The 25,419-nt window shown below is 34.2% G+C and overlaps 1 long non-coding RNA gene and 3 pseudogenes across 3 annotated transcripts; 3 read left to right on the top strand and 1 right to left on the bottom strand.

Annotated features, from left to right (window-relative positions):
• The first annotated feature begins 87 nt into the window (after window positions 1–87).
• On the top strand, window positions 88–1,417 carry LOC112019097 (ankyrin repeat-containing protein ITN1-like; annotated as a pseudogene).
• Window positions 1,418–9,087: 7,670 nt separating this feature from the next.
• LOC136069619 (uncharacterized) lies at window positions 9,088–25,413 on the bottom strand. Of its 3 annotated transcripts, none has more exons than XR_010630860.1 (5): window positions 25,228–25,413; window positions 22,813–23,075; window positions 21,857–22,532; window positions 20,767–20,992; window positions 9,088–9,506 (listed from the first exon to the last, which is right to left on the bottom strand). It is a non-coding gene; the product is annotated as an uncharacterized LOC136069619 (long non-coding RNA). The 3 variants fall into 3 exon arrangements; XR_010630858.1 differs by lacking the exon at window positions 9,088–9,506 and adding an exon at window positions 16,870–17,038; XR_010630859.1 differs by lacking the exon at window positions 9,088–9,506 and adding an exon at window positions 16,870–17,038 and having other exon boundaries at window positions 21,857–22,503.
• Window positions 9,786–12,778, top strand: LOC111992039 (ankyrin repeat-containing protein ITN1-like; annotated as a pseudogene).
• LOC136069618 (ankyrin repeat-containing protein At5g02620-like) lies at window positions 16,609–19,501 on the top strand (annotated as a pseudogene).
• Window positions 25,414–25,419: the final 6 nt, after the last annotated feature.

Here is a 25,419-nt window from a genome sequence, read left to right as displayed (position 1 = left end):
TACTTTTGTTTTCTGTGTTTTTTTGTGTTTTTTTTTTTTTTTAATTAAATTTTTAGACGGGTAGTAGATAGTGGGGGAGGTGGCATGATGGGGTTCAAACCACAGACTTGGGACACCATAAAAAATGCCATTACAGCTAGGCTATTACTTGAACCTTGGCTAATTAAGCAAGTGAAAACCGTAAAACATGCTCAAAAGAAATGCTACCAATTTATTTGAGGTCCTGACTGAATTGCAATGTTCAAAGTATTAAAACATGACTGTTTAGTTTGTTCCAGATTGTGGAGTTTTTGATTAACAAAAAAACAGTGGAGATCAACTCTCAGAATTATGGGGGACTCACAGCTCTTGGCATCCAAGACCAGGCAGGTAGTATTGATGAATTTCCACATATTAAAGCTATGTTGGAGAGAGCTGGTGGTATTGACATGAAAATATTACGTTCAAAAGAAGTTGAAGGAACTAATCCCGGCGTATTTGAGGACACTTGGAGGCCAATTAAATTAGATAATGTGTCTAGGTTGACCATAACAAAGGACTTTGGTGATCCACCCAACCAAGGAAATTATGAAGTAAATGCACTTCATCATCAAGTTGAGGAGACAGACAAAATTCAAGAGGACAACTCAACTATGCCAGATCATTCACCAAAGAAGACAACTAGCTCCTTGGCCAATTTGCAGCGACATAAGCTCCTCAGCAGAAGACGAAAGGTAGAACTAACTAAACTTTATAATGACCGTCGAAGTAGGCAACATGATATATACAGGGAGGCGCTGCAAAATGCCAGGAACACAATTACACTTGTTGCCATTCTGATTGCCACAGTCACTTTTACTGCTGGATTAAACCCTCCTGGTGGTGTTTACCAGCAACAATCATGGAGTGGAAATTCAACAGTGGCTGGAACAAACAGCTTTCAATGTCTTTACAATAAGCAACAACATTGCATTGTTCACATCTTTGAGCATTGTTATAATTCTAGTCAGTATCATTCCTTTTCAAAGAAAACTACTAATGAGGCTACTGGTTGTTACTCACAAAGTCATGTGGTTGGCCGTCTCATTTGTGGCTATCTTATGTTGCAGCCACATGGATAATTTTACCACATGGTCGTGGAAAAGAATGGATACTTGCTATCAGTGCTGCAACCATGGGAACTCTATTCTTTTATCTACGAGTTGTGTTGGCTAGACACTGGTTGAGGAAGTTGAAGTGGAGGAAAGACAAAGGTAAAAAACAAGGGACTGTTGTGCTGACTGATAGCAAAAACCAGTCCCAATCTGCTATGCCTGACATCAAACTTGACATCAAGTTTCACTCCACAAACTTTAACACTAGAGATGAAACTCGATCAGAATCCAAATCCAATTTCTCCACCAACTCTGACCTTAGTAGTTCCAGATGCCTAGGATAACATGCATACTGAGCAGTCAAAATCGAGGAAAGAGTAACTTATTTGATCTTAAAGCAGCAACAAGCTGGTTAGAGTGAAATCTACTCGGCTGCCTAATTTTGCAAAAATATTTGGGAACTTAAGTATTTGCTTAGAAAATCATTTTGTAATTTGTACGTTTTGTTCTTATTCATTGAAAATGTTTTATTTCTTGTTTTCCAAGGATTTCATTTGGTTTACAAAGGAAGGAAAATCATTGCACGTAATTGGAAAAAATGAAAAGGCAATATGGTAATTGTATTTTTATTCTGATAGAAAATTTTGAAAAGTGTGATCCTAATTCCTAAATATGTTTATGAAAGAATTTCCCAACAATTGGTGCTTCCAACTCTACAAAGGCTCTAAGAAAACATAAGTCGTTTCCTTCCAGTTCAATAATCACGTTACTTGTTCTAATGACCATTAAATCCAAATTGACTATTCCAGTTCCCTTATTGCCTAATCAAGCATCCTAACTAAATCAAATTACTGTGCAATCAAGTATCCAGTTTAGTAATCTATCCAACCATCAACTGTTCAGAAAATTAGAACAGTCAAAAGTGCTATGGAAACAAGAAGTTGCCTTTCAAAATGTTATATAAAACATAATTTGACAGTAGTGCGTATTGATGGGAAATCCAAAATATTTAACACAAGAAAATTTCATAGCAAGCTTAATCCATGACTAAGAAAAGTAGTGAAATTTGAACATATTTCACAGATTTGGTTTCTAGGAAAAACTCTCTCTCACCTGCTACTATATATATATGGGAAATGTTAACAAATGCCCTAAGGGTATTTGTTAGTGAACCATTTTAAAAAGTTTTTTATGAGAAAAGAGAAAAAACAATTAATGTTGTTAGAATTGTGTGGTTAAGCTTTTGGGACAATCGGTAATCTAACATGGTATCAAAGTTGAAGGTCCTGAGTTTGATCCATGTCTCCTACTACACTCTTCTTGATTACTTTAAAGAACTGGGGGAAAAAATTTTGGGTTCATGAAAATTTGAAACTTCAAAGGAAAAAAAAAAGCAACTAAACTAAACTAAACTAAACTAAGCCAAACAATCAAATTGGGCTAAGCTGAATATAAATTTTAAGGATCATTCTAATTGCCAAGGCCCTAACCAAATAAAACAAATGAATCAACAAGAATTATATTTAGTCTTTTTGTTACATGGAACACCAAAGAATCAAAACCACCATTTGACCAGGCCTAATACTAGAACAGGATTTAGAATATTATTATTATTATTATTATTATTATTAATTTTTATTTATATATATTTTTTGGTCTACAACCAAAATAAAATGGAGCAGAAGCAAAACCAAACCCAACAACTGAAAATGGCAGTTGACTTCTTACAGATCTTGCTGGATAAGGGCTGAGTGAGTGAGTCAGGTCATTACCTTGGGAAGTTACCAATGCATAATAGGTAGGTAGAATATGTTATCTAAGTTGGCAGATTAGGCTTCTTAGGGTGTTCCTCATCATGTACTTCATTGAAGGTGATCTGGACCATGGGCCGTTGCACAGGTATATCAGATTATTGAGCTATCACTAGGCCTAGGATTACACATCTATATCTATATATTACTAAAAGCTGAAGTGTAGCATTTAATGTTGTTACGCTCACATTGAGCCACATCAGCAGCCATGTCATTTCCATCATATTTTCTAAAATTTTCCTACAATTTTAAAATAGTTTTTATCAATTTTAAAATACTGATAAATATAAAATATTTTACAGCCCTATCTCTACCATAAAGCCCACTTCTTATACATTTAATTACACCATAAAGCCTTTACCCAAAGCCTTTTCAACTAAAACCTTTTAAAACCCTTTGTTTTCACGTTTTCAACTTTTTGTTTTCCTGCACGGTTTCAATTTCCTTTCCCTATGTTATAGTTCTTTCCCCTTCCCCACTTTGTTCTACGATTTCACATTTAATTCACACCATCCTCTCTCCTTCTAACGGTGGCCTCTTTGTCTTCCTTCCTTCCTGTCTTCCTCTCCTCACACTACTATATAAATACTGACAGAGGTTGGATGATTCGGTTGAGGTATCTCTAAATCCCAATTTCTTTTGTGGTCCATTCTTTTGCTTGATTTCTTTTTTCTCTTTTTACTGCCTTTTTCGTGTTGTGGTGTGGATGATTGTTTACTGCCTCTTTCATAGGGTGTTGAATTTTTGATTGCTACGTTTTTAAATTGGAGTTTTACCTCTTTGGGTCTATTCATTTTGAGATTTTTATTGCTGGTTATTTTTATTTTTATTTTATTTTTTTAAATTCTATGTGATTCCAATGACTTAGTATGACTCTAATTTGTTAGCGTAGTGTTGTGGTGTTTGCTTCCGCTGTTTTCCAACAATTGGTATCAGCACCTACTTCAATATCATGATTGTATAATATGTTGATTGGGTTTTAGAATCAAAGCAAATGTTTTCCTGGTGTTTCAATTTTTTGCGGTAATTTTTCTACATAATTGTGTTTATCATGGTCTTTGGTTTAGACATGGTTTGATATTCATGGTTGCGTTTTTATTTTGTGCTAAGATTGTGTTTTTTAATTGAGGACGGAGTCATCCTCGGCGAGGTCCTTACAGCCCAGGCCTCAACACAACGTCCTCGGGCAATTCTCCATCCTCGGCATGGGCCTTGGGCCGGGTGTGAAATGGGCCGATGCTATCAGACTTTCAGGCCCCACAACTTATAAATATCTAAACTAAAGTGTTTTTTCTAAAAAAATAAATTAATTAAAATAGATGAATATGTAAAGGTAAAATTATATGAAAAGTTAAAACTACCCAAGATGAACATTTAACCACTGGTAGATATGTGTTTTTTGAAGACTAAAAGTATACTCAATTGCTTTAGATGGAACTATATAACTATGCAAATATTGTTGCAAGTGGTTCCATCATTTGCAAATTATCAAGTTTGGTGGCCTTACAAAAAAGATATTTCATTTTGCAAAAAACCTTTACATGAACTCCTCTTTTGTGACAACCTTTTTTTTTTTTTGTTTCTGTTTTTTCTTTTTGCCGAAACAACTTAAGAATATTAAGACTTAAGTTAACACATATGGTAGTTGTAAAACACGTCAATGATATGAAAAATAGAAAGGTTTAAATATTTAAAAAATATTTTTAGTAGATTGTAATATAAAACATTTTTTTCTCAATATTTTATGTAACTTTTTCCCTTAAGATCAATATTGTTGGCATCTTTTAAAGATGATACATAATATTTTTGAGAAGAAGTAGAAGCAGAGACAATGCTAACACATAATATAAAATTATTAAGTTTGCATGCTTTAAATTTGTGGCAAAAAAAAAAAAAAATTAATGTGTCTATGATAAAAGCCAATTTCATATCTTATCTTTAAACTTATAGATAAGATACTTAGTTAAGGTACTTAGTTAAATGTGAGATATGAAATAGTATAAGTTTATATTTCACACTACTATATAAATACTGACAGAGGTTGGATGATTCGGTTGAGGTATCTCTAAATCCCAATTTCTTTTGTGGTCCATTCTTTTGCTTGATTTTTTTTTTCTCTTTTTACTGCCTTTTTCGTGTTGTGGTGTGGATGATTGTTTACTGCCTCTTTCATAGGGTGTTGAATTTTTTATTGCTACGTTTTTAAATTGGAGTTTTACCTCTTTGGGTCTGTTCATTTTGAGATTTTTATTGCTGGTTATTTTTATTTATTTATTTTAAAATTCTATGTGATTCCAATGACTTAGTATGACTCTAATTTGTTAGCGTAGTGTTGTGGTGTTTGCTTCCGCTGTTTTCCAACAATTGGTATCAGCACCTACTTCAATATCATGATTGTATAATATGTTGATTGGGTTTTAGAATCAAAGCAAATGTTTTCCTGGTGTTTCAATTTTTTGCGGTAATTTTTCTACATAATTGTGTTTATCATGGTCTTTGGTTTAGACATGGTTTGATATTCATGGTTGCGTTTTTATTTTGTGCTAAGATTGTGTTTTTTAATTGAGATTTATAAGGCTACTATGGTGTGACTGATTGTTTACCGGCTCTTTGTTAGGGTGTTGAATTTTTGATTGTTGGGTTTTTTAATTGGAGCTCCACCTCTTTTGGGTTTGTTCATTTTGAGTTTTTTGAAAATTGCTGGGTTTTTAATTCTATGTGATTCCAACAACTTAGTGTGACTTTGATTTCTTAGTATAGTGTTGTGGTGTTTGCTTCCACTCTTTTCCAACAATTGGTATCATAGCCTACTTCAATATCATGATTGTATAACATGTTGATTGGGTTTTAGAATCAAAGCAAATTGTTTTCTTGGTGTTTCAATTTTCTGCAGTAATTTTTCTGCATAATTGTGTTTATCATGGTTTTTGGTTTAGACATGGTTTGACATTCATGGTTTCAATTTTAAGTCACTGTGCAAGTGCTTTTATTTTGTGCTAAGATTATTTTTTTTAATCGAGATTTATAAGGCTTAAATCTCTCTCCCCACCTAAGATGTATCGGGATGGGATTATAACGACATGCCATCTTTTATTCATCCTAGAAATATGGGTAGGTCTGATTTACTAACCGTTATTATAGTAAAAAATTTGGTTGGGTCTATAAAATATGTTGTTGCAAGTTTCAACTTCCCATTAAATATGTAATTAACTCAAAATATGTCTGGGAAGTTGATGCATCCTATTAAAATACGTCTTTCAAGAAGAGCAAAACATTATAGTAAACATTTTATGCATCCTATTAATCTAGGTAGTTCTTACTTGCAAGTTTCAACTTCCCATTAAATATGTAATTAACTTGAAGGACGTATTGTAAAATGTTTTGCTCCTTTAGTTAATTAGTTAATTACATACTTCAAAAAATTAGTTCTTTAGTTCGAATTGGTTATTAAAAAAAAAGGGGCAAATTAGTTCTTTAGTTCAAACATTTTATAAATTAAGTCTTTAGTTCTTTTTTGAGCAATACATCTTTCACATATTTTCAATACGTCTTTCCCATTTAATATCTGAAGTTGAAAGTATTAATTAACTAATGAAAAAATATTTTTAATTAATTTTATAGATCTTTTTCATGTGAGAATGATATATTTTTAATGGCAATTTTTTAATGAAATTGGAGGGAAGACCTAAATTGCAGTCAATTTTTTATTGGCAGTATCTTAATAGGGAAAATGTAAATTTTGATTTTGACAGTTTTTAGACTACTATTGCATGCTGTTCAATCAGAGGCATTTGTAAAAATGTTCATGCCCAAGCCAGTGATAATTGAATGATTACTCTTTATGTACTCATATCATAAAGGCATCTATGGAAAACTCTGATTAGATAAGCTGCATTTACTTAAGAACTTCTCCAGTATTAGATTTGGTCACATGTATTTGGAAGTATACTAAAAATATGTTAAATGATTTAAATTCTTATATCATTTTTATTCATTCTTGCATTACATTTTTTTTTCTTATTTATTTATTGGTGATTCACAAGTGTCATAGATAGATTCAGAGCTATTACCACTATGGAGGCAGAAGTGGCAGTATTTTGGATAAAAAAAACATATATATGAGCGATCTGGGCTTGATACAGTTGCACCTACTAAAAACATATTACTTCTCCTTTTCTGCAGTGTATTATTTAATAAGTTGCTTTGCTATGAAATTCCATTATCAACCGAACAGTTTATGTAACCAAAGGAATTATCCAAAAGAAATAGGACATTGTTGAATGAGTTGCTTTGCTAGGAAATTCCATTGTAAATAAAGTTGGAGTTGTTTCTTCAAGTATGTCCAACTCTCAATTATAAATAAAATGAAAAGGTTATGCTAACATATTTTTATATTATTTTTCGGTATGCTAAAATAATTTTTATGTTATCTTTGGGTTGTGTAGGATGTTCAGTTTTTCTACCAATTTATTACAGATTATCTATTAAATTGCAAGTTCAAAAGCTAGAATATTTCTTTAGGTATCACTAAATGTCGGTTGTAAATAAAATGAAATGTTTTACTAAAATAGTTCTCATATTATTTTTGGTGGTGTAAGCTATTCATATTATCCACCACTTATTTGAAATGATTTTTAGGTGGGTGTAATCAAATGGCTTTCTACAATTAAGACAAAACATTTAATGAAGAGATACCGCTACTTCTAGAATTGTTTCAAAGACACAAATCATAGCTTAAATTTCTATGAGATTGAATATATGTCATTGATCAATGAAATGGGCAGCTTAGGAGAGTATAAAAGTTAATGGGGATAAAATATTGCAAAAGATAGGGGTCCTCAAGTTGTCTTTCTTGGGTTCATAAATTTTGAACCGTAGAAGGAAAAAAAAAAAAAAACAAAAGAAAAAGGATGGCATATAGAGCATGTAGGTGAGAATTCAGGGTAGTGCTAAAATAGGCCGTGGAAGCTTTTAACACAAAGTGAAAAAGTAAAAACAGAGGGAGATTAAAACCAAAAACAGAGAGAGATTAAAAAAAAAACGATGTTGGTTTAAAAAATGAGGTTGGTTTAAGTATTTGGGTTGGGTCTTATCTTGTGATAGTTTCATTTATAATGGAATTGCATAAGGCAAGAATCTCCAAATAGTCTTAGAAAAATGCTCTTCATGTTTCTTGTATGAACTTACTTAACAATCAAGAAGACACTATAAATAGATGACAGCAAAATCAATGCACCTCAAAACATAAAATATTAGATCTTTTTGATTGTGTGTATTTGCACGCAAGTGTTTGTGTACATTCATTAAAAAAAAAGTTCTTGGTGTTCAATGATGTGGACACCTGTCATCATTTTAATTACTATTTTACCCACCCGTTGCTCACAGGTTAACTGTTAATTTGCATTTTTTTTTTTTTAAGTTGGATTGCTTATTCAAGAATGTCTAACTCTCAATTATAAAAAAAAAAAAATGAAAAGGCTATGCTAAAATATATTTTATATTATCTTTTAGTTGTGTAGGTTGTTCATATTTTCTACCAGTTGATTATGAATTATCTAATAAATTGCAAGTTCAAAAGCTAGATTGTTTCTTCAAGTATGTCCAATGAATAAAATTTCCACATTCTATTCCAAATACTAATCTCTGATAATACACAATTAATTCCATCACCAAAACCTCCAATCACCATGAATCCTGCAATATATTGATCATACATATATAATGCAGCTTGAGTAGTAATGCATAGAAAAATATTAATAATTAATAATATATAATAATAACACTATCATAAATAAATTTATCACGCGCAATGCGCGGGTCTGCGACTAGTTGACAATAATAATGTTAGCATGATGAGGTCTACGGGTTATAGAAACACTCTATAACAGGTTATATGTTTGAAGATTTAGGATCATATTTAATTATTTAAACTAGTCAGACCATTTTATTAATTGACAATTAGCTTCATTCATGTCTTCTCAAACTTTTAAATTGTCCTTGAAATAAATAATCAAATATGCATTTTACAAGTATATACTTTTTTTTTTTTTGGATAGATAACGTACAAGTATATAATTTTTAGGTATGTATACTAAAATTGTGCAATACGTTATCATTATTTCAAATATCAAATTGGTACAGTGATATAGTTTGAATATCATCCACATAAATGTGGATATCATCTATATAAATGAATATATATATATATATATATATATGAAATTACCCTAGCTTGATGGTATTTAAAAGCAGGAAGTTCATTTATCAAGGCTAATTCATAGCATTGACTTGGAAGAGATAAAATAAATGAAAGAATTGCCAAAATCATCAATCATTAACTTTTTTATAAATCAACCATTGCCTCTCTCATCTATGCTGATTGTTTAATATTTGACTTTTCATATGAAATTTCCGGCATAAGAGTGTATTGCAAGGCCTTAAGAAAAGGAAGATATTTAATTGTTGCAATACTAGTGATCTTCCTTGAGGATGCTTAGAACGTATCAGCTGCATTTCCAGAGAACAAGTTAGCGGCTAAAAAGTTTCCCGATGATTATGGATCACAACTTGCATTGGGGGCCCAACCTTGTTCTGAATCCTCATTTCCAACAGCTTCCTTTTTCTGTAACATTTTCCGGGCAAGAACAAAGTGCAAATCAAACAAAACGAAAAACTCTCTTCGCCAAAAATTCTTAGTTTCCCACACTAAAGTCTTGGAAACAAGGTTTCGGGGAAAGAATACAACGTGGAAAAATATTTATTCACTTATATAATGTCAAAACCACAAAACATAGAGATTCTTATTGACTAAAAACATTTTTTAGGAAGTCAATAGACACATTCCTAGAAGACACTAAGAAGTTGACATTAGACATTATGGATTAGATAAAATAAACCGTCAAGGAATTTAATAGACACATTCTTTCTTACACAATTTCTCTATCATTTCCAATTGCAAGCAGATTTTCAAAGCATCTAAAAAAGTAGTTTACATCATTGCTAATTTCCTATATATAGGTGTCTAAAAAGACCAGAACATTACTTTTTAACTCATATTTTTCCTTTTTAGTATAAAGTTGAAGCCTCGTAGGAAAACATAATATAGCTTTGAAGCTTAAGGAGATGGATTCTAGGCTTCTAGATGCAATTAGGATAAATGACACACTCGCTTTGATCAGTTTATTTCAAGCAAATGAAGGAATTCTTGAGCAAAGAACAACAGATTCCTTGGACACTGCATTACACCTTGCTTCGATGTTAGGACACGTTGACATGGTATCCGAAATTGTTAAGTTGTGTCCGTACTTGGTTGCTGCAGAAAACAAGAAGCTTGAGACTCCAATACATGAAGCTTGTCGCCAAGGGAAGGCCGAGGTCTTGAAGCTGCTATTAGTGGCCAATCCAATGGCAGCTTCTAAGGTCAACTCTGAAAACATGAGTGCGTTTTTCTTAGCTTGTAGTAATGGCCATTATGACGTGGTGAAACTCCTCTTAAATAATACCGGGATGAGAGGTTCGGAGGAAAATGAGTTTGATCAAATTTGTATCCATGTGGCTGCATATGAAGGACATACTGGTAAGTAGCAAGAGTTTTTTCTTAGTTAAATTATACTCATTCATAAACTATTCACTTGAAAGATTTACACATTTCCATTGATTTTTAAGTCCACCTGTGATATTTTTTTACCAAGTCATTTATTATATATGATAATTATTAAGTATTAAAATTAGACTACTCTTGGTGCAGATGTTGTTAGAGAGTTACTAGATGCGAGTCCTAACTTTGCTCTAATGCTTGACGAGAATGGAAACTTGCCATTGCATTTTGCTTGTATCCGTGGACACACAGATATAACCTGGATGCTCCTAAGCTGTGATACAAGTCTCGCTCTGCAGTATAACAACAATGGTTTTACACCACTGCATATGGCATCAATGCATGGCAGAGTTTCAGTCCTTGAAGAATTTGTTAAGATGGCTTCGGTATCTTTTCATTATGCCACATATGAGGGAGAGACAGTGTTTCATCTGGCTGTGAGATATGGTCAATATCATGCTCTAGTGTACCTAGTGCATGTCTCCAATGGTACAAATCTCATGCACCGTCAAGATCGAAATGGTAACACCATTTTACATGCTGCAGTTTCTGGTGGGCACCATCAGGTGAGAGAAATGGATGCTAATTTCAATTATGTTATTTTTTTTTTGAAACCATAAGCATGAGACATAAAATGAGACTACAATCACAACATGAGGATGGCATAAGGCACAAGCATGAAATATAAAATGAACTTGGTGTAATTCTCATGGCTGACTTATATGGCTCATCATGTGCATCTGGTAATCCAAATAGTTTTGACTAATTTTCTGAAATGTTTGGAAAATTTGGAAAGTTGTAGGTATTAATATATTCTCATTTCATGTTGGTTTCCTGTGTCATTGTCTAAATCCTTTCTTCACAAAAAGATTAATTAAAGGTCATTGTGTCCATAGTTGAACATCATCTAGGTATTATAACTTTGCTCCTGTGTTATGTTCTCGAATTGATTTTTTCTTTCATATCAAGCTATTAAATCGATATGCAAAAAGCAAAATTAATATATTCTCTAATCTACTATACTTAAAAGTTAAAGGTACAAGCATTATCATTGTCAATCTACATGTGAACGCGTCCATTAATTGTGCTCTTTATTGTACTTTTGTACCAGATAGTAGAGTACTTGATCAACGAAACAAAAGTGGAGATTAATTCTCAGAACTTTCAAGGACTCACAGCACTTGACATCCTCAACAAGACTAAGAAAAATAAAGAAATTCGGCGACTTAAATCCAAGTTCATTAAAGCTGGGGGTAAAAGCAGTATCAAGTTGTTATCTTGTTCACCAGAAGTAGAGAGAACCAATGATCAGCTGCCTATTATACGGAAGAATTCTTCATGGCAGGGTTGCATAGATGATGATTTGGATGTGTCCATTATGAATGAAATGGTTTCTTATGAATGCAAGTGCTCGCCTAGATTAAGCAAGGGAACCAACTCTAGAACATCATCACCATGCGACCGAGTTGGAGAGACATTTAGCAATGAAACATATAAACGAGAGTCTTTATCCCCAACCAATATGCGACAACACAAGCATCTTATCAGAAGGCACCGGAAAATATAGGTGACGTTTGCCGAAATAAGCAGCATGAAAAAATATATATGGAAGCCTTACAAAATGCTAGGAACACTGTAACACTTGTTGCCATTTTGATTGCTACAGTTACTTTTGCTGCTGGAATTAGCCCTCCCGGTGGATTTTATCAGGATGGAGAAATGAAAGGGAAGTCAATACTTGGTAGAACAACAGCTTTCAAGGTCTTTGCAATAAGCAACAACCTTGCATTGTTTACCTCTCTGTCCATAGTGGTTGTTCTTGTCAGCATCATCCCCTATCAGAGGAAGCCACAGATGAGACTCTTGGTGGTTGCTCACAAGGTCATGTGGGTAGCTGTGGCATTCATGACAACAGGTTTTGCTGCAGCCACATGGATGATCATTCCTCACAGTCAAGGGACAGAATGGGTGTTTGTCACACTAATAGCAGTAAGCAGTGGCACCCTGGGAGCAAGTTTTATCGGCCTAGGTGTGATGCTGGTTGATCACTGGCTGCGGAAACGGAAGTGGAGAAAACAAAGAAAGGATAGAGGGGAGGGTGTTGACATAGAAAGTCAAATTTCGGATGTTGAGAGCACACACCATCAAGGATATCACTCATACTGAACGTTTAATGTAGTGGTAACAATGTAGGATTTTATTACATATTGTTTTTGTTCAGGATGTTTTTCCTCTTGTGCTTCTTTGAAGTGTGAGGTTTCTCAGTATATATACACACACACACCACATTTTATGCAGTATCAACAAAATCAATACTTAAAGCAATAAAATAGTAACAATGAGAATGATCACAAAGTGGACACTAAAGGAGAAAACCTTTCGAAATGAAAAACTATTAGACAGAAATAATCCCGTAATAAATTCATTATGAATAATTACAATAGTCAGTGACTTATCAAACCTTTGTTAGCCTAAACTCTATACCACCTCTACAAGTACAAACACCATCCCTGCCTTCCTACCATAGAAAGGTAGTAGTCCCAGAACCTCTAGAATCCTTCAATGGTGATTTCCTCTATGAACTCCTGGCTCACAGAAAGCCAAAACCTCTGAAACGCCAAGGCAACTCCCTCAAGGTTTGACTGCAGCGAACCTCACTGGAATGGCTATGTAGTCTCAACTCACAAAAACTCTCTTTTAGGATTAAAAGAAGAGTGGAACAATAAAAGGGGTATTTTATGGAGCACTCGGTGTGGGTTCTTTCGTAATCTTGGCTATGACAAGAGGATACAAAAACAAGAGCACAAGACCAAGAGCCGAATGGGAGAGAAAGATAGGCAATTGCCTTGGGCTTGATAGTTTGAGAAGCAAAGCCAATCTCATTCTACTTTGCTGTTTTGCCCAGGAGCTCATATCCGCAAACTCTCTCTACTCATATATATTTTTTTGGTTCAACAAATGAGCATCATAAAATGCTCCCACACAATTGCCTTTTTGCTTGAGAGCTTAAGAAGCCAAAGAAAGAAAGTCTCAATCTGCGTGCCTCTCAAAGAATGGCTAGAGAGCTTACCAGAAAAGCCACATCTAGCTTCTCTAAAAAAACTTCAAGACCCAAAACCCTCATTATCTCTAAGAATCTGAATATTGTTGGCTAGCTTGAGCGGGCTTGTTATGGCTCGAGCAAGAATTTTTAGCTTCCGAAGTCCTATGTTTATTGTTTCACATAATGATTCAGGAATGCAGACCCACTCCAGATTACATTGTCTTGGTATTTGTCAATTTAATTCCTAGCATAATGAAAATCATCTTGATTTTATGCATTGCATTGTCTAGTAGCTCAAAAAAATTGCATGACATTTGCTGTCATTAATTATACTGAACCACCAACTTCCCATGAACTTCAATTTGCAAGTTAATAACGATCTAGAGAATTTTTTTTGATGAACGATCTAGAGAATTAAAGGTGCCTCAAAATTCTTTTTCTCACTTTTTGAAGATTCCCTCTACATAGTCATCACATTTTTTGTGCTCACTATTTGAAGAGGAGTGATTACAATTTAAAGGCACTACAAGTGAGAGACACAGGACATGCACTGCTAAGGGGGTAAAGCATGAATTATAACAAGTCATAATGCAAATCATCTCCACATCCAGAAGGGTAAATCATTGTGTTGAAAGAATTATTGGATTGAAAAAACCTCTCCCGCAAGTGCACAAACAGAAATTCCATAAATCTGCTAAGCAACCGCACCCTTCTGCAGACTTGCTCATCTGCAAAGCATACTCCCAAAAAACTAACAGCACATGCATAGCTTACACATAGGAACGAACAATAGGAACAAACAAGTGTAGCATTATGTTCAAGTACATTATAAAGGCCCTGAAAACTATTATGACCGAAATTTTCAAGCAGTTTGCGAAAAAAGACACCAACTTAGTGGCCAGTCATTATTTTGCAGCTAATTGTATCAACATTTGAGGACAACTGACTATATCAACATGGGATGAAGTTGTAGCCAGAGGAAAGGTGGCTATAGAACATTAAAAAAGACTAAAGATGATGAAGAAGAAAAGTAGTTAGCATAAATACTTAGGCTACGTTTGATAACAGTTTTTTATTTCTATTTTCAAAAACTTGTTTTTGAGAATATAAAGAAAAAAAAAATTTCTTGTATTTTTGAAGTAAAAAACATGTTTGGTTAGTTGAAATTAAAAAGAGAGGTCTTTGAAGAAAAAAAAATAGAAAATACTAAAATATGTTGTTCTTAGAATTTGAATTCTAATTACTAACTCATTAAATGAGATAGATTTATTAAATTAAATGCATGATTTCATTGACTTTTGAAAATTAGAAACTGAAAACAATCTTTTACATGTTTTCAGATTCCTTCACAAACTGAGTTTTGAGAATAGTATCTGTTTTCTGTCTATTTTGGATTGCCATACAAGTTTTTTAGTTTCAAAAATAGAAAATTGTTTTTGAAAACAGAAAATAAGGAAAAAAAAAAACAATTACCAAGCATAACCTCACCTTTCATGACCAAATCACTAAGCAAAATTGATATCACGGAACATATTCTTCACTATTTGAAAGCGAAAGAGGGAGATCACAAGATTGACGGATGTGGAAGCATAGTTTTTAAGTATATCTGAAATGTGAAAGAGGAATTTAATTTGGTATTGGTAATAAATTGTACTCATACTGTGAAAAGAAACAAGAATGCTAGAAAGGCTATGGCTAACCAAAAGTTTAAACCTGAGGTGGTTATCAAGAAGCATGTAAGAAGGTGAAGTTGCTAAAGCATATTGGTTCAAATGTAGCATGTAAAAGGATGAGGTGGGGTCATTGATTAGATTGAAAGAATGCATTATCAGAAAACAATATCTCACTGGCTTCTTAGTTGTTTCTTCAAATTTTGTATTCTAGTCTTGACCCAATTGCATAAAAATTTGCTTCCAACCAAAATGGGCCTTACCATCTATATTTATGCATTGGATATGACCTCATGGCCTACGTGTTGTATCCATGTTACAAAAAGGAACTCGAATATCAATAATTCTTGCTACTAATTACAGCTGGATGAAAGGAGGAAGAAGCTTAATAAATAAATGCCTTGCAAATGCTAAGAAGTTAGTACATGTGTTCCTTGAAGAATCTTAAGAAGTTGCAAGGCCTGAGTAGACACTGCACAGACTAGTCAAAAAAAAGTATACGTGTCAAGAACACACACACAAAGGAGACAACTTCTCCATACTTCATATCCTTAGGATATTCTATATACTTTCAGGTTGTACCATCCTTTTGAAGGTTAGAATATGTTTATCTGAGTTTGTTCTTATCCTGAAATGTCTGTGAGCAAAAAGTTGTGAAACTCAACTTCTCCACATGATTTGCTTCTATACTAGAATGGGGAGTTTAATAAAAATCTACTGAGGTTTTTATGAGGTTTTTGACAAATAAGAAATCCACTTTTGTCAATTTATTTCGAGAGAAACAATATATTTCACACTAAGTGGTTTATGCAGGGATCATGCAGAATCATTTGCACCCCAAATCGATATCTTGATATGCACAACTTTTGTACAATAAGGAATGTATAAGAAAAACTTACACATTGACCTCAATAGAAAATATTAACTAAAGAAAATTAACATCTCATAATGGTGAAGACAATAATTAACGTATGTCCGTGGTTCCCTCATCCTGAGGGTAGGCCCCCCTTCCCCAAATTGCCATAAAGTGTACTCTTTGGGCCTGCCGAGGAAGAATTTTCTAGTCATTGCAAAATTTCCCAGAAAATGAGCTTCCCTGAAGTTGCTGAGAATTTAATCAATGCATTCCAAAGAGAAGCTAGGAAGCTAGTGCTCAACAATTTCTGACCATTTTCCACATTGCAAAGATTAGTTATTTGCTACTATAAGTAAAAATATAGATATGTAGAATTAAAACCATCTTAAAAGTATATCTTTATTCTGTGTTACAAAGTCTCAATTTCTCTTGCCAGTTTTGAAGCAACATAAAGTGGAAAAGTTATTTCATCCACTAGATTTCTTGTAATCACTGGTTGTGAAACACACTTTCTCCACTGATTATTTCCCACTTGGTGGCATCTTTTAACTTATAGAAATGGATCCAAGGCTTTTAGAGGCGATTGCAAGAAATGACAAAAACACCTTGATCAATTTAGTTCAAGAGAATGAAAACTTTCTTGAACAAAGAACAGATGGTTCCAGGAGTACAGTGTTACACTTGGCAACAAGATTTGGACATGTCAAATTGGTGATGGAAATTTTAAAGTTGCGCCCCATGGTTGCTGCAGAGAATAATAAGCTGGAGACTCCATTGCATGAAGCCTGTATTCGAGGGCATACTGAGGTTCTCAAGCTGCTATTAGAGCACAACCCTTGGGCGGCTTGTAAGCTTAATGCTGACAACCAGAGTGCATTCTTTATGGCTTGCAGTCATGGGCATGTCGACCTGGTGAAGCTCCTGTTGAATCAGTCTTGGTTGGTGGGATTAGAAGATGAGGGATTTGATCCAACTTGTCTACATGTGGCTGCATCAAGAGGGCACACAGGTAGGTAGCAAACTCATCTTAACTATTCTTTGCAAATCCACTCTTAACATACTTAAAACTAATCACAGACCTGCTCTATGTGTGGGAAAATGTCAATTAATGATTTTATTCTGTATGTGTAATAAAGGAGTAGACTAAGGGAAAAAACAGATAATTGAGTTCAATTATCCACAACCATTCAAATCTGACAGGTAACACAAGACAAATCTCAAAAAAAGTCCAAGGCCTCCACTATTTACAGTACACTATAGACGAGAATTTACAATTCCATTCTTCTGACTGAAAGGAGTTGGTCCTAAATCATTGGAGATGGGGGGGCTCCTATCATCACTTATTTCCATTTATGCTAGAAATCCATACTTGGTTGTGCAGGTGTTGTTAGAGAGTTATTAAATGTGTTCCCAGACCTTGCTTGGAAGGTTGACAAGAATGGATATTCTCCATTGCACCATGCTTGTAACAGTGGGAACCTGGAAATAACAAGAATTCTCCTAAAGCTTAGCACAGACCTCGCTCTGCAGTTCAGTAGCACAGGTCACATGCCACTGCACTTGGCAGCAATGAATGCAAAAACAGAAATTTTTGAAGAATTTGAGCAGATAGCTCCCATATCCTTTCATCATCTCACAAGACAGGGAGAAACAGTTTTTCATTTAACTGTGAAGTACAAGCACTACGAGGCTTTCATATGGTTGGTGGGTGCCTTCCACAATACTGATCTCTTCCACCATCCAGATCAATGTGGTAACACTCTCTTGCATCTTGCAGTCTCTAGAGGATGCTCTCAGGTAAGGAATGGTCTATACTCATATTTGATATGGTTATGATTATGAAACTTAGATGAGCATGCAATATTCCAATATGGATGGTCCAAGACACATCTATATTCCGGCATTTATTAACCTGATTCAATAGGAAAAGACATTCACTGTCTCCGGGAAATTACCCCATGTGATACACCACCAATATTATAAGTTAGCTTACTCCCTTACAATTGAGAAACTGTTGCTTCCTCTTTGTGGGTGACTCATCAAGACCACTATTGTTTAAGGCCAAATGTCATCCAAATACGATCACTTTAATTTTCGAAAATCATGGAATAAACAAGAAGCAATTCCAATGGCCAAAAGCCAAAAAAACATTAAAAAAAAGAAAAAAAAGAAAAAAAAAAAAAAAGAAAGCATATTATTGTGTCCATTATTTGTGTGTTGATCTAATTGGACCTACTTTTTTTTTTTTTTTTTTTTTTTTTTTTTTTTTTTTTTTTTTTTTTTTTTGAGTTTGTTCCAGATTGTGGAGTTTTTGATTAACAAAAAAACAGTGGAGATCAACTCTCAGAATTATGAGGGACTCACAGCTCTTGGCATCCTAGACCAGGCAGGTAGTATTGATAAATTTCCACATATTAAAGCTATGTTGGAGAGAGCTGGTGGTATTAACATGAAAATTTTATGTTCAAAAGAAGTTGAAGGAACTAATCCAGGCATATTTGAGGACACTTGGAGGCCAATTAAATTAGATAATGTGTCCAGGTTGCCTATAACAAAGGACTTTGGTGATCCACCCAACCAAGGAAATTATTAAGTAAATGCACTCCATCTTCAAGTTGAGGAGACAGACAAAATTCAGGAGGACAACTCAACTATGCCAGATCATTCACCAAAGAAGACAACTAGCTCCTTGGCCAATTTGCAGCGACATAAGCTCCTCAGCAGAAGACGAAAGGTAGAACTAACTAAACTTTATAATGACCGTCGAAGTAGGCAACATGATATATACAGGGAGGCGCTGCAAAATGCCAGGAACACAATTACGCTTGTTGCCATTCTGATTGCCACAGTTACTTTTACTGCTGGATTAAACCCTCCTGGTGGTGTTTACCAGCAACAATCATCGAGTGGAAATTCAACGGTGGCTGGAATAACAGCTTTCAAGGTCTTTACAATAAGCAACAACTTCGCATTGTTCACATCTTTGAGCATTGTTATAATTCTAGTCAGTATCATTCCTTTTCAAAGAAAACTACTAATGAGGCTACTGGTTGTTACACACAAAGTCATGTGGTTGGCTGTCTCATTTGTGGCTACATCTTATGTTGCAGCCACATGGATAATTTTACCACATGGTCATGGAAAAGAATGGATACTTGCTATCAGTGCCGCAACCATGGGAACTCTATTCTTTTATCTAGGAGTTGTGTTGGCTAGACACTGGTTGAGGAAGTTGAAGTGGAGGAAAGACAAAGGTAAAAAACAAGGGACTGTTGCACTCACTGATAGCAAAACCCAGTCACAATCTGCTAAGCCCGACATCAAACTCGACATCAAGTCTCACTCCACAAACTCTAACACTAGAGATGAAACTCGATCAGAATCCAAATCCAATTTCTCCACCAACTCTGACCTTAGTAGTTCCAGATGCCTAGGATATCATGCATACTGAACAGTCAAAATTGAGGAAATGGTAACTTATTTGATCTTGAAGAAGCAACAAGCTGGTTAGAGTGAAATCTACTTGGCTGCCTAATTTTGCAAAAATAGTTGGGAACTAAAGTATTTACTTTGAAAATCATTTTCTAGTTTGTACGTTTTGTTCTTATTCATTGAAAATGTTTTATTTCTTGTTTTCCAAGGATTTCATTTGGTTTACAAAGGAAGGAAAATCATTGCTTGTAATTGCAAAAAATGAAAAGGCATATGGTAATTGTATTTTTCTTATGATAGGAAATTTTGAAAAGTGTGACCCTAATTCCAAAATATGTTGATCCAAGAATTTCCCAACAATTGGTGCTTCCAACTCTACAAAGGCTCTAAGACAGTATAAGTTGTTTCCTTCCAGTTCAATACTCACATTACTTGTTCTAATGACCATTAAATCCAAATCGACTATACCAGTTCCCTTACTGCCTAATCAAGCATCCTAACTAAATCAAATTACAATGCAATCAAGAATCCAGTTTAGTACATCTATCCAACCATCAACTGTTCAGAAAATTGGAACAGTCAAAAGTGCTATGGAAACAACAAGGTGCCTTTCGAAATGTTATATAAAAAATAAATTTACAGTAGTGCATATTGGTGGGAAATCCAAGATATTTAACACAAGCAAATTTCATAGCAGGCTTAAACCAAAACTAAGAAAAGCATTGAAATTTGAACATATTTCACAGATTTGTTTTCTAGGAAAATCATTCTTTCTCACCTGCTACTATATATATATATATATAGTGATTGCTGAGAATCAACCTACCATACACCTTCCAATTGAATTTTTGAGGAAAGTAAAAATAAAAATATATAAAACTTTAAATATCATGTCAAATATTGTCCCTGATTACTTTGAAGAACTGGGGGAAAAAAATTTTGGGTTCATGAAAATTTGAAACTTCAAAGAAAAAATAAAAGCAACTAAACTAAACTAAACTACGCCAAACAATCAAACTGGGCTAAGCTGAATATAAATTTTAAGGAACATTCTAATTTCCAAGGTCCTAAACAACTCAAAAAAATGAATCGACGAGAATTATATTTAGTTTTTTTTGTCACATGAAACACCAAAGAAGAAAAACCACCATTTGACCAGGCCTAATACTAGAACAGGATTTAGCATATTTTTCTTTTTCATTTTTTTTTTTTTTTTGGTCAACAACCAAAATAAAATGGAGCAGAAGCAAAACCAAACCCAACGACTGAAAACAAGTAAATTACCTGAAAATGGCAGTTGACTTCCTACCGATCTTGCTGGATAAGGGCTAAGTGAGTGAGTCAGGTCATTACCCTGGGAAGTTACCAATGCATAATAGGTAGGTAGAATATGTTATCTAGGTTGGCAGATTAGGCTTCTTAGGGTGTTCCTCATCATGTACTTCATTGAAGGTGATCTGGACCATGGGCTGTTGCACAGGTAGATCAGATTATTGAGCTCTCACTAGGCCTAGGATTACACATTGACAATAATAATGTTAGCATGATGAGGTCTATGGGTTATAGAACCACTTTATAACTGGTTATATGTTTGAAGATTGAGGATCATATTTAATTATTTAAACTAGTCAGACCATTTTATTAATTGACATTTAGCTTCATTCATGTCTTCTCAAACTTTTAAATTGTCCTTGAAATAAATAATCAAATATGCATTTCACTTTTCCTAATTAAGTTCTAATTTGTTAATGTGCTTACAACTTACAATTATATAAATTTTTTTTTTTTTTTGATAGATAACTTACAAGTATATAATTTATAAATATGTATACTAAAATTGTGCAATATGTTATCATTATTTCAAAAATCAAATTGGTACAGTGATATAGTTTGAATATCATCCATATAAATGTGGATATCATCTATATAATCGAATATATATATATATATATATATATGTATGTATGTATGTATATATGAAATTACACTAGCTTGATGGTATGTAAAAGCAGGAAGTATGAAATTACACTAGCTTGATGGTATGTAAAAGCAGGAAGTTCATTTATCAAGGCTAATTCATAGCATTGACTTGGAAGAGATAAAATAAATGAAAGAATTGTCAAAATCATCAATCATTGACTTTTTTATAAAATCAACCATTGCCTCTTTCATCTATGCTGATTGTTCAATATTTGACTTTTCATATGAAATTTCTGGCATAAGAGTGTATTGCAAGGCCTTAAGAAAAGGAAGATATTTAATTGTTGCAATACTAGTGATCTTCCTTGAAGATGCTTAGAATGTATCAGCTGCATTTCCAGAGAACATAGGAAGTTAGCAGTTAAGAAGGCTCCACAGAGCAGAGGAGGGATACCTTAACTGCATTGTTCAGCTTTCTTATTCCTTTCCAATTTCTTGCACAAAATCTAACCAACTGCATCAGAAGAGCAATTACCATTGCCATAAGCAGTGCCAACACAATTTTCCATCTGACTATCTTGCTTTTTATAGAGTGAGCCTTGAAGCTTAAGTAAATGGACCAAAGGCTTTTAGAGGCAATTTGTAAGAATGACAGGCAAGCTTTTATGAGTTTAGCTAATGAGAATGAAGAAATTCTCCAACAAAGAACAGCTAATACCTTTCACACACCATTGCACCTGGCTTCAAGATTTGGACATATCGAATTGGTCACAGATATTATCAAGTTGTGCCCTGACATGGTTGCTGCTGATAATAGCAAGCTGGAGACTCCATTGCATGAAGCTTGTCATCAAGGGAATGTTAAGGTCTAAGAGCTGCTATTGGATATCAATTCCTGGGCAGCTTGTAAGCTTAACTCTGACAACCAGAGTGGCTTTTTTATGGCCTGCAATCATTGGAATCTTGATGTGGTTAAGCTCCTTTTGAGTAAGCCTTGGTTACACGGGTTGGAAGAAGATGATCTTGTTCAAAATTGCCTTCATGTTGCCGTGTCAAGAGGACACGCAGGTAGGTTGTAAAGTTCTGTTAATTAACATTTCCCTGTTGAACACATCACTTCCTAAGTCCACCTGGTGATAATTTCTAAACAAATCAAATATGTAGATGATTTGCGATGTAAATATTAATTGTTCAGCTAAATTATGCTTAATTATTAACAAATTAGAGTTGGGGATGCAGGAATTGTTAGGAAGATTTTAGATGTGTGCCCAAGCTTAACTCAGAAGTTTGACAGGAACGGTTCTTCACCATTACACTGCTCTTGTCATAGAGGGCATGTGGAGATAACAAGAAAGCTCCTACAGGTAGATGCAGACCTTGCTCAGGAATTTAATAATTATGGTTACACACCTTTGCACTTGGCAGCAATGAATGGAAACACTGCAATTCTAGAAGAATTCACTTCAATGGCTCCAACATCTTCTCAGTGTTACATGAAGAATGGAGAGAATTTTTTCATCTAACTGTGAGATACAACCACTACGATGCTTTCTTATACTTGGTACATATTTACAATGATACCGATATCTTCCACTGTCCAGATCAAAATGGTAACACAATCTTACATATTGCAGCCTCCGGAGGTCACCATCAGGTGAGAATGTAAATGATATCTGTTGATAACTCATAGTTGAGAAATTAGAACAGCCTATGGTGCAGTCATGTTCAGGTGAAATATATGAAGTAATAAAATTGTGCAGATACAATTTATAATTTCGGCTGACTTGCATCAAATAGACAGTGAACACTTAATAGTACCTTGTCATGTCTATGGTTTGTGTGTGTGTTTTTGTGCATGTTACGGTATGTGAAGTATCCTACTTTAAAAATCATACCCAAGTTCCATTGTATCTCAAGCCCAAGTCCTCAAGGACTGCTGAAGTCAGATAGTAACATTTCTTTCAAATGGAAAGATTTGCGATTGTGTGTTACAAGGATTAAACTTGATTGTCGATGCTTCTACTGTTGTTATTGTGTGCGTGTGTATTTTTCCTAATTAGACTTTTGAAATTCCAATTTGTTACAGATTGTGGATTACTTGATCAACAAAACAGCGGTGGATATTAGTTTCCAGAACCATAAAAGGACTCACAACCCTTGACATCCTCAACCAGACCAATGGAAATGTGCATATTAAATGGATCAAGCATAAAGTGGAAAAAAGTTCTGAAATTCAAGACAGTAACACATCCGAACCAGAATGCTTGTTGAAGCAGACTACTAGTACCCTGACCAGTTTTGGGCAACAGAAACTCTCAGTGAAAAACGACAGGAAGAACTAGTAGAACTTTATAGAATTCGCAAAAACAACCAAGATGAGACATACAGAGAAGCAGTTCAGAATGCCAGGAACACGATTACACTGGTGGCTATTTTGATTGCCACAGTTACATTTACAGCTGTTATAAGCCCTCCCGGTGGTGTCTATGACTATCATGGTGGACCACTGGCAGGAAAGTCCATGGTGTACAAAACAACAGCTTTCAAAGTATTCATATTAAGCAATAATATCACATTGTTCACTTCTCTATGTATTGCTGTTGTTCTAGTTAGCATCATTCCTTTCCAAAGAAAACCTCAAATGATGATACTGAAGGTTGCTCACAAGGTACTGTGGATAGCATTGTCGTTCATGGCAACAGCTTACATTGCAGCAACATGGATTATCATTCCATATTGGAAGGTAACAGAATGGATATTTGTGGTGTTACTGTCAACTAGTGGAGGCATTATAGGCACAGCTTTTCTTGGGTTAACTTTGATGATGGTTAAGCATTGGAATTGAAAGCAGAAATGGCAAAAAGAGAGAAAGAAAAGTGGGGACAGACTTGCAAACAACAGAATGCAAACCTTACGTTCTTTTAATTCCGATGTTGAGAATTCCAACCTTCAAGGATATCACTCATTCTAAAAACTAGTTGCAAAGTTTTTTTATATTTATATGCTTTTTGATTGTGCATAAACAATGTCATAATGTTAATAAGAACATTAATATAGCTAATTGTAGCAATCAGGCTTCCCAGAGCTATACTTGAAGAACTGAATAGACTATAGAGGTTATATGTTATAAACTCAAATTTATAATAACAGATCGCCAGAAAGAGGCTGTTCTGATTTCACAACTATATATCCACCCGGAAATGCTAAAGCTAATATCAGTTTTACTACAAAATACTTACAAATTGACATGACAATGATAGAGATTCATGCCACATCAACTACATATTAACTAAATTTGTTAGGTTGTGTTTATAAGTTAACACATTGTAAGGTTAACATCATCATTGAATGTACAAAATCACAAACTCTAATTCCGTGTTTAGTGGCATATCTAAACTATTTTAATTTGACGGAAAATGCTAAGGCTAATATCAGTTTTACTATAAAATGCTTACTAATCAACATGATAATAATATTCATTGGTGCCACATCAACTAAATATTAGACAAAATTCTTAATTAATTTTTTGTATTGTGTTTAAAAGTTGTGAACATCACACCATAGAATGCATCAAATCACAAAACTGTTCGGGGGGTTGGTTAAAAATTTAAACTATTTTAGATTGAATTAAGAAACTAAATCATATTGATTACAACAGTCAATAATGAAAAGTGATTTAGACCCCCTTAGTTGATTATAAGCAGAATTAAATTTTCCTGAGTTGCTTCTTGTACAAATAAATATTATCATAGAATTTGCGAACTCTAAAACATAACAAATAGCATGAGAGAGAGAGAGAGAGAGAGAGAGAGAGAGAAATAGTACCGCAGGTCAGAGAGAACCAAAAAAAAAAAGCAAAGTCAGCACTCTGTCCCTGTCACTCCCTTCCATGTGCTCCAACTCTTCCTTTTTTTCTTTGTTGTCTTCGGTACCAAACTCCCATTTATAGTTTGGATAGTGGGTTTTTGATTGGTTTAAGAATATATAAGGATTTATTCATGAAAACGGGACCTGGGT

Source organism: Quercus suber, unplaced genomic scaffold (assembly GCF_002906115.3).
Source record: "Quercus suber isolate HL8 unplaced genomic scaffold, Cork oak 2.0 scaffold_180, whole genome shotgun sequence".
Taxonomy (NCBI): Eukaryota; Viridiplantae; Streptophyta; class Magnoliopsida; order Fagales; family Fagaceae; genus Quercus; species Quercus suber.
Note: the sequence above shows the minus strand (reverse complement) of the source record. Positions and strands in the feature narration are given on the sequence as shown.